Here is a 10,733-nt window from a genome sequence, read left to right as displayed (position 1 = left end):
CCAAAGTACAATTTAACTACTAAATTTAAATTTATCAATTAACTCAGTTTCAGACCATTCGAAATTGTAATACGTAACAAATGATATTTAGGTGTTGTGCAGAACCCACGATGGGAACTATGGAATGATATTTAGGTGTTGTACAGACCCAACACTTACGTGCTGATTTTTAATCTTCTCTGTGATTGGTTCAACTTGTGCTTTTAAATTTCTTTGTCATTCTAATATAGGAATATTATTAATTGAGAATGCTTGTGAGACATATTTATAAAATCTGCAGTGCTAATGATACAGTATTTTACTAACGAATGACCAGAAATTTGCTGGAAACCAAACATAAAGATATAAAACAGTTGGCGCAACGCACCGTGAAATTAGTTTATACTATGAAAACCGTTACGATTAAGTACGATTAACCCTCATTTTTTGAAGTAACTATGTGTTATAACATGTATTTAGTGATTCGTTTTTGAAAATCGTTCAATGGCAGCTGAAAAACATTGATAATATCATGATTACCAAAAACTGTGTTAGTACGCCATTTAATAGGAAATAAGGCAACTGGTTATTGTAGTCGTGAATATACTAAAGCGTAACATATCATATTCTTGATTTGAGTTCAAACTAATCCTAAAGATGTAGTGAATAACAAAGTGGAGGTTATATTGGTGTATTTAATTGGCAAGTAAAACAATAACTGAAAAAGTTTTTACATATTTGCATCCCTGAAAAGAAAGTTTTTTACATATTTGCATCCCTGAAAAGATCGTGTTTTTTACATATTTGCATCCCTGAAAAGAAAGATTTTTACATATCTGCACCCCTGAAAAGATCGTGTTTTTTACATATTTGCATCCCTGAGAAGAAAGTTTTTTACATATTTGCATCCCTGAAAAGAAAGTTTTTTACATATTTGCATACCTGAAAAGAACGTTTTTTTTTACATATTTGCATCCCTGAGAAGAAGTACAACAAAAGTTACACTTAATGCTTTTGAATAATAAGAAGTTACTCTGAAAATATAGAAAGTTGTAGGTCTGAGTCTTGCTGGTATCGTTTTCCTTGCGCCCCTTCTAGGTCAAGTGGGCTTAACCACGCGACGTTCGATCGGTAAGCGAGCGGGAGATTCGTGCGGTGAATTCAGCTTACCCATCTGATGTCTAGTGTGCTACAGTAACTGCCGATTCTTGCTCTCGCTCCGTTCCAAGCGTGAAAGGCAATACTTACGTTGACTAGGAGAACGCGGATTAACATCATTTCATTACTGAGTCCACATTCGTTGCTACATATAATACGATGGAAAGGATCGAGTATTTTTAGTTTATAAAATTTACAGTGGACTATTTTCTCTGAAAAACAAACAAACAACTCTCTGAAATTTAATCCGCCAGAACAACAGTTGCATCAGACTCGTAGAAAGATGCTGTACACCGCCAACTGCATCACTTTCACTCAGCTCTGCTTTGTCTTGGCTTTGTTTTTCGTCTTTGTCAAAGGATCTGATGATGATGAAGGTGAGGCTAGAATACATGCTTTATTTTAAACAAACAAAATAAGATTGTATTTCCTTTTCATATTCTTATCCGTTATCTCAGAAAATAAGCAACATCTCCTAGCTATGGTACTAATTCAGTTTATTTTAATTCAAAATTAGAATGTATACAATTTCCATATATAATAACATATAAGCCGATTGAAAATTAACTATCGTATTTCCAGCACACTCCCAATTATACATCATTAATTCCCAAGTCACTGGGTTTATACGATTTTTTCGAAAGCATATGGTCTCATATTTCACACACACAATATACCAGCTTGTGATGGTGGATGTGCGCTGTAAGGAATACATTAATGCTAATAGTTATACTTATATTTCGTGTTGGTAATCTGTGTGTATCCTTATAGCAAATAACTGTTATATTTATGTCTTTTATATGTAATACCTAATACACTTTTCATTATAGCTAGTTTAATTAAGTTTTATTCGTCATTCTATATGAAATATTTTTGAATGATATCCTTAGTTATTATAATACAAATGATTTTTTTTCACATTTTAGATGGGTTAGTGTGTGAATTTAGGTTTAACCTACATCTAAGTTGGTTGACCTTACGATGTATATTTGGAACTACGGCCGAAAGTATTGTTGAAAACGAGGGTTCACAACGGATCACTCAATTTAATTTAACCATTATAGGTTTTCGTACTCTGGCTTATTGATCTATTACATCTTATAATTCCAACCAGATCATTATACCGGGTTGTCTTAATTAATGAATACACATGTTAACATTCGAAATTCTGGAGATAACCCATAATTTTTGGAAATAAAAAATGCTTTGTTTATGAAAATTATTCAGGCAGTTCCAGATTGTTAATTTTCTGTGATCTTTTATATTGAATTCATATTTTGCAAATAAAAACAAATATATATATAGGCAAATGCAAATACCCTCTGAGTAAAATTTAAAAATTTTAATACATTTTCTAAGAAAATAATTTTTAACCAGATGTGCTTAGAAATTAATCGGGCAACTAAATGTTCATTGGCGATCATCTTTTAATTATATTATTTTGTTATTTGTTTACATTTTCAGCATTTAATGGAAACTCCCTTTGTTTTAATAACAACTTACAATCTTTTTTTCTTGCCACTATACACCAATTTCTTTCAAACAAGTATTTCAACTCTTTTTCACATTTCTTACACGGTTTTACCCATAACTCATCCTAACTCTATTTCACATTTCTTACACGGTTTTACCCATAACTCATCCTAACTCTATTTCACATTTCTTACACGGTTTTACCCATAACTCATTCTTAAATTTAACAGTTATTCCCTTTATCCTGCAACCTATCTTATTCCAAAAATTTTAATAGGACTGATATCTCATGAATGGAGGGGGGGGGGGTTCAACCCGGCCCACTTTATTTTATGCCAAACGGCCTTGTACAAGTTTGGATATGTGCTTAGAATCCCTCATCTTATTGAAATAAAAACATTCATTCACCTATCTGACTTCTTTAGGTTATCCTGTAGAATGTCTATGCATATTTCTCCATTCGTGTTGCGTTACGTTAGTAAAAATTCAGCAAACATTTGAATATGCCATACATATTCCGAATTTAACGTTGCCTCTTCCATATTCTATGGTGGGCTACAGATATTCGCTCCTATGTATATGTTTCTGATGGCTTTTTATACATCATAGCTTTACCATCTAATCCAAACAAATTAACTTTTAACTCGTAAGACCAAATAATTTTGCTTACAAAAATTCCGGCTTCTAGAGGTATATTTTCGCAAAAGTCGACACTTTTTTCTCATTGACTGTGCTCAAGAGGGTTTCTTTCTAGCAACCTACCATTGTATCACTTATTTTTGTTTTTGTTTCTTATTGTTTGACTGACATCTTAACTTCATAGTCTTCAAATAGCTCCTGCACAATACCTGAAACACTCAATTCTCTGCTTCTTCTGGCCTTGACAACAATGGTAAAGTCATGTCGCTCTTCCTGAAACACTCACTTTTCTGCTTCTTCTGGCCTTGGCAACACTGGTAAAGTCATGTCGCTCTACCTGAAACACTCACTTCTCTGCTTCTTCTGGCCTTGGCAACACTGGTACACTCATGTCGCTCTACCTGAAACACTCACTTCTCTGCTTCTTCTGGCCTTGGCAACACTGGTACAGTCATGTCGCTCTACCTGAAACACTCACTTCTCTGCTTCTTCTGGCCTTGACAACACTGGTACAGTCATGTCGCTCTACCTGAAACACTCACTTCTCTGCTTCTTCTGGCCTTGGCAACACTGGTACAGTCATGTCGCTCTACCTGAAACATTCACTTCTCTGCTTCTTCTAGCCTGGCAACACTGGTACAGTCATGTCGCTCTACCTGAAACATTCACTTCTCTGCTTCTTCTGGCCTTAGCAACACTGGTACAGTCATGTCGCTCTACCTGAAACATTCACTTCTCTGCTTCTTCTGGCCTTGACAACACTGGTACAGTCATGTCGCTCTGTGATGATTCTTTTCTTTCGTCGGCTTTTCAAGTTGCTCACTTTCTAGGTTTATTTGTATAGGGTGTACTGTATGTGTGGAAGTACCAATTTCTTTTGGCCTTTGGCTGTAACCTTCATTGAATAAGGTCACTACTTCCTGCAGACCACATCAGGATACTCTGCTCTTTTCACCATTTTCAGGTAAAATGACAAAGTATCCTGCTTTATATTTGCATAATTTATATTAACACTTGGTGTCTATATTTCCAAGAAAATTATTCCGGATTCTGTCTCTGCTTGACTGATCATTTTAAGACTTCTGGAGTAACTGTCTGAGCACTTCTGGAGCAAGAGCGTTGTTTAGAAACCACATTAAGAAGAAAAAATTGAATTTCATTTAAAAGTCGACTAAATACATGCTAAATACAAATAAATATCTTTTCTCATCATTCAAAATCAGCATAAAATATCACAAATAAGGGGTTGTTTGTTTGAATTTAAGCACAAAGCTACACAATGGGCTGTCTGTGCTCTGTCCACCACGGGTATCGAAACCCGGTTTCTAGCGTTGTAAGTTCGTAGACATACCGCTGTGCCACTGGGGTGCACACAACTAATGGAAATGTGGAAAAGATTGAATAAGTGTATGACATAGATAAAAATGTAATACAAAAGAAAATATATCATTCGTTATATACAATAATAATTCAGTGCAAAATATTTTGAGAGTGCATATTTTTAATGAGGAACTCCAGATGTAGTCTTGTTTTCTCACGAAACAATTTTTACTTGGATCTTATACTTTCTCTGACGTTTTCTATCAATATGAAATTATTTGATATAATGTTTCAATATTAGCTATTCTCACAAATCGAATCAAATATGCAACACATTTAGAGCAATATCTATTTCTGTTTCTAGTATCTGAAGCTTGCTTGTCTTCGAGGATACAGAAAAACAGTTTGCATAGTAGCAAAATATTCGTTTCAAAAAGAGACCAGATTTAATAGTTTATCAAACTGAATGAGTTTCGTTTCAAACAGATTTAGGATTAGAGCTACTATTAATTCTTTACGGTCCAAAATAACGGTTTCTTGGATTGTCTACAGCTGTTACAAACATCTGCTATGCCTATAAGATATACAATATTAACTTAGCCTGCACCTACCTAATATGTCTGCTATTTCTTCACGGCCCTATCTGACGTTTTCGAGATGTTTGTAACCGCTATATGAAATCCAGCTATGTCTATAAGATATACAATATTAAATTAGCTTGCACCTACCTAATATTTATGCTATTTCTTCACGGCCCTAACTGACGTTTTCATGGATTTCATATAGCGGTTACAAACATCTGCTATGTCTATAAGATATACAATATTAAATTAACTTGCACCTACCTAATATTTCTGCTACTTCTTCACGGCCCTAACTGACGTTTTCATGGATTTCATATAGCGGTTACAAACATCTGCTATGTCTATAAGATATACAATATTAAATTAACTTGCACCTACCTAATATTTATGCTATTCTTCACGGCCCTAACTGACGTTTTCATGGATTTCATATAGCGGTTATACAAACATCTGCTATGTCTATAAGATATACAATATTAAATTAGCTTGCACCTACCTAATATTTCTTCTATTTCTTCACGGCCCTAACTGACGTTTTCATGGATTTCATATAGCGGTTACAAACATCTGCTATGTCTATAAGATATACAAAATATAAATAACTTACAGTTGTCTAATACTTCTGTTATTTTCTTTTGGTTTGGTATTCCACTCTTTTATTATAGTATATATCTAACTTTTATAGTTCTAGAATTATATTCGACAGTAAGAATGACTTATTTATATATGCATTAATATTAGATTGACTACTTGTAAGCATCCATGGCATATAATAATTATATAACTTTACTAATCTCTGAAAACTAGTTTCTCTTTACTCACCATATTAATTTACATTTAATTAAATAGTAGTTAATATTTTGGATGAAAAGAAAATATTTTTGATATTTCCTTAAATTCAACACTGAAATAAAATCAACACCTATCAGCGATACTTTGATATTCGTTCTTCAATATCTTGCATTACTATGAAGGATATAACCTTACGGTTTTTGTTTATTCTATGCCGATCAATGGTGAGTTATGATATATAAATATTCTTTAGAGTGTTTGGTATATTAGTATGGTCTATAGTATAACCACACAGTCAACTCGAAAAATTACTTGATACATGATCTGATATTTTCTTTAAATCAATTAAAAGCGCTCATGTCATAAAAGTAATGAGCAGTGTATATTTGTATCTTTATATTGCTTTATAATCTAAAAATATTTGCATTTACCAGCACTTCTAGAAAGAACATAGTCCGAAAGTTGGTTTTAAATATTTTCATTATGACATATTTTGATAACAATGCTAGAAACATAATTTTTTTTTCGTATGGAAATCCACAGTGTAAAGTGAAGCCAGGGTGAAATGTCCTAAATAAAACAATTAATCAGGAAATCAAATAAAAAAACAATCTTCTACAACAGCTGAGTGAGTGGGGTATGCGAAAAGGTTGCATGTGGGGATAGACGAATATTGAAGCTAGGATGGATAATACTTTGTTTCTTAGCAACAGTAACGCAGTGTTTTGTGTTTGTGGATTAATGTTGTTTTATGATAATGTTGTGGATCGTGAAGGGTGCAAAACAGTAATACGGTCACAACGTAAGTAATTGAAGTATTCGTCATAACTGCAGTATAAAATAATATTCACGTTAACATGCATAAACGTTGCTTTTTAAAAACACGTGTAAACCAAAGATGAAACGTTGGCTAAATGAAGCATGTCTTTCTGGAGCTAAAAAGTAGTTTTTACTTCATAAATGAAATACAGTTTTATATCGTATTTAGCCAACCACAAACAAGTGGTACGGTTTCTATCGTCGTTTGTTAGGTATCTTCAACAGATGAGAAAAGTAAGACCTTGTTACAATAACGTGTACTAGTGTCTAACATGTACCATAATTAACCAAGTAGCAAACGGTTTTGCACAATGCGTCTCGTTTATTGCCAGCAAATAATGGAAAAAATATTGCACATTGAGAAGTTAGCAAAGTTACTGATATTAAATTGCGTTAGTGGATGAATAGATACAGAGTATTTCGTAGAGAATAAATGACGTTTGCTTTGATTTTCGAGGTACAATGAGATGTCGATATAAAGATATCTGATGACAACAATTAATTTAATTACTGTCATCTAATTTTCTAATATTTAATTTGTCAGGAAGTACCGATATTTTCAGACCTTATATAATGTATAAAATAATCACTAGTGAGCATACTTGATATTTGTCTTCATTAGATTTAATGTTGATGGGTAATATGTTGGAATATTTATTTTTTAATCCTACAAGGTATGTCTTGGTTGATGCTTTAGTTTACCAAACAGTCTTCTTTCCTATAACTACTTATAATCAGTCTCGAATCTATATCTTTGTTTCACAAAGGAGCTCAATAGTGACCATTGCCCCTAACGTTGCCATGACAATCGATTAGGATAAAAACAAATTCTCGTATTGATGTCAGAAACAGGACGCCAGCCGCCTAAGAGATTGCTCATGAATGTAAGCTTTTAACACGTACATGTTATTGGTGTCTAGTAAATCTTGTCCCAAAGCTTTAATAGAACTGCGCTATTAACATGGTTGGTTAGGTTTGACTTTTGACTACAGAGAAAGTCCCTATACACTGGACAAACATGTTTGACGTCAGTGACGACTTAATGCAAACATATAACTTCTTGGTACGGTCTTATTATGTTTGTTTTTTGTTTTCTTTAAACCAGTGAGGAGGAAATACTCAATATATCGTTTAATGTATTTTTATATTTCTGTTCACAATTCAAATAAAGCTACAATATGCTGTAATCCATCTTTTGGATAAAACACAGTCAGTACACCAACCTATGTATATGTATACATACATTAACATAATAGTTGGTATACTACTCTACTTACTTTTATAGAAACTATAACAGAAAATATCGACCACAGCTTTATATATATATATATTTCTAGGTCTGACCTTATTACAGTGAATATGTAAAACTGACGAAAAACTATTTTCTACGTTTGGTTGAATATATTCTCTTAAAATGTAGCCCGATAGCATTTCAGTGATATATATTTCCCACAATAGTGAGAAGAAAATATGTTATTCACTTTGATATTAATTATTCTCAATATCAACATTTGTAGTGGTATTCCAGCTTTTGATCTTTTAGATCAACATTAGTAGTGGTATTCCAGCCTTCGATCTTTTAGATCAACATTAGTAGTGGTATTCCAGCCTTCGATCTTTCAGGTCAACATCAGTAGTGGTATTCCAGCCTTCGATCTTTCAGGTCAACATTAGTAGTGGTATTCCAGCCTTCGATTTTTCAGGTCAACATTAGTAGTGGTATTCCAGCGTTCGATCATTCAGGTCAACATTTGTAGTGGTATTCCAGCCTTCGATCTTTCAGGTCAACATTAATAGTGGTATTCCATCCTTCGGTCTTTCAAGTCACTAAAAAAGGTGAAGTATGATTTATTACATGAAGAGCAAGCATAATATGCTGAATTTGATCATGGTATAAAAATATAGCCATACAAAAATGATATGAAAGCATATCTTAGTCACGTTTTGTGTTTTACATTAGATTGTGTTTCAACAAAACATAAAACATAGATTTTGAAAACTTTGATATTACACGGTCAAAATTAAATACAAACGAATTAGACTTTATAGTAATTTAACAATAATAATGAGATTTATATATTTTAATATAAGGTAAATTTGTGTATTCTTGTTGTAGTAAACACTTTTACTATTGTGTTTTGACCTATACAAATATATTGAAAATGTAAATATTTTAGAAGATTAACCATTATCCATTTTCTTAGGATATAATAGTTTAATGAAATCTAAATATTTGATCTATTTATCTATATGTACACAAACGCACACACAGGGAGACATTTCTTTCCAATACCACGGAAAAATTATTTCGTAATGTGATTGAAATATCATTGCAATCAGTTTAATATGTATTTATCTACAAAATATTGCATTTGTATAACATAACTAACCCATAGGATAGAACATGCAGTTGTTGTTTTAGCTAAAAGCTACATTATGGGCTATATGCACTCTGTCTACCGCAGAGAATCGAACCATGGATTTTAGCACCTTAAGCTTTGTAATCTTATCTTTGACTCGTCGGGAGACATTAAAACGTGTAATGAGCTTAAATCTGAAATTGAATTCTTAGGTAAGATGTTGTAAAACAAACAACATTACTTGTATAAGAATCAACAAATCAAAAAATATTCACAAGTTTTTACTATACATTTCAAACAATTCAAGATAGACGACTCTATATAAAATTAATTTAAGTATTGTTTTGCATTAAAAGTTCTAGGAACAATTCTTCTAGAACTCGACCTGCTTCATCTTCCTTCTAGGTGTAACTTTTTTGTTACAGTTGGTGTCCAATAAAAATAACACAGGCCTGCGATTGTCTTGAAATTTTTACATGTTCTACAATAATTTCTGTACACTGAATCCGAAAATGATATCCATTTTTCTACATCCCATACAGATTTTCCCCAAAACGTATATGAACTTTTATATAACTGAATCATTTTAATTGAAATCGGGTCACATTTTTTTATGCTTAAAATGTTGACAACCACTGGTTATAGATTTCTCTAGACCAATCGATCGTTCTAGAACCACGAGAACCACGCCGCTAGTATATAAACCGTTAACAGGTCGCATTACGTGTCATTTCTAGCCGTCTCCAAGCATTATTGGATAGTATATGTTTGTGGGTGCAATTTGAATTTATTATTTTCTTTTCAATATTCTTTATTTGTAGCTATGGCAACAAGAGGTTGTATAAATGACCCGAACATATTCTATTATATATGTGATAAATATGTTGAAAAGAAACAAAGGCAAAACATTATAGAATTCGTCAAAAAAAAAAAACAAAAAAAAACGCTGACACTAAGAAAGTCGTATTACCTCCACTTCACATAAAACTAGGCTTCAGGAAGGGATTTTTGTTGGGTCTCTGATTAAGAAATTGACTTCGGATGAACAGTTCGAAAGGACAATGAGGAAAATTAAAAAAGAAGCGTGGATTACCTTTAAAGGTGTTATTGACAAATTTTTAGGAAACACCAAGGACCCAAATTACGAAAATATTGTCAATAACATGCTCGATATATTCAAATAGTAGGTTTGTAATATGAGCTTGAAAGTTCATTTCTTACACTCACATGTTGACTATTTCCCTGAAAATCTCGGTGCCGTCAGTGAAGAACAAGGGAAAAGGTTTCATAAAACATCAGGGAAATAGTGGACACAGCAAATAGTCCGATGTGGCTTTGCTAAAAGAAAAACACACACACAAAAGAAAGACCACAACACGTAGTTTTGTGACTGCAAGACGTAAATTTCACACAAAAAATCAGGATGAATGAGAATGCATATTCGTTTGACATCAATGTTCTTCCCTTTTCTTCAGTTTGTTTGTATTTTTATTAACAAACAGAATAATAACAAAATTTCATTGTGGTAAACGAAATAATAATTTGATCTAAATAAGAGTTTTTTTAAATTCCCGATTTGTAAAAAAAAATATGACGTGATAAAAAAAAT

The 10,733-nt window shown here is 32.7% G+C and overlaps 1 pseudogene; it reads left to right on the top strand.

The window, feature by feature from the left end:
* The first annotated feature begins 1,171 nt into the window (after positions 1-1,171).
* LOC106462101 overlaps positions 1,172-10,733 on the top strand; it is a 169,365-nt pseudogene continuing 159,803 nt past the window's right edge.

The sequence above is a fragment of the Limulus polyphemus genome, unplaced genomic scaffold (genome assembly GCF_000517525.1).
Source record: "Limulus polyphemus unplaced genomic scaffold, Limulus_polyphemus-2.1.2 Scaffold1094, whole genome shotgun sequence".
NCBI lineage: Eukaryota > Metazoa > Arthropoda > Merostomata > Xiphosura > Limulidae > Limulus > Limulus polyphemus.
Note: the sequence above shows the minus strand (reverse complement) of the source record. Positions and strands in the feature narration are given on the sequence as shown.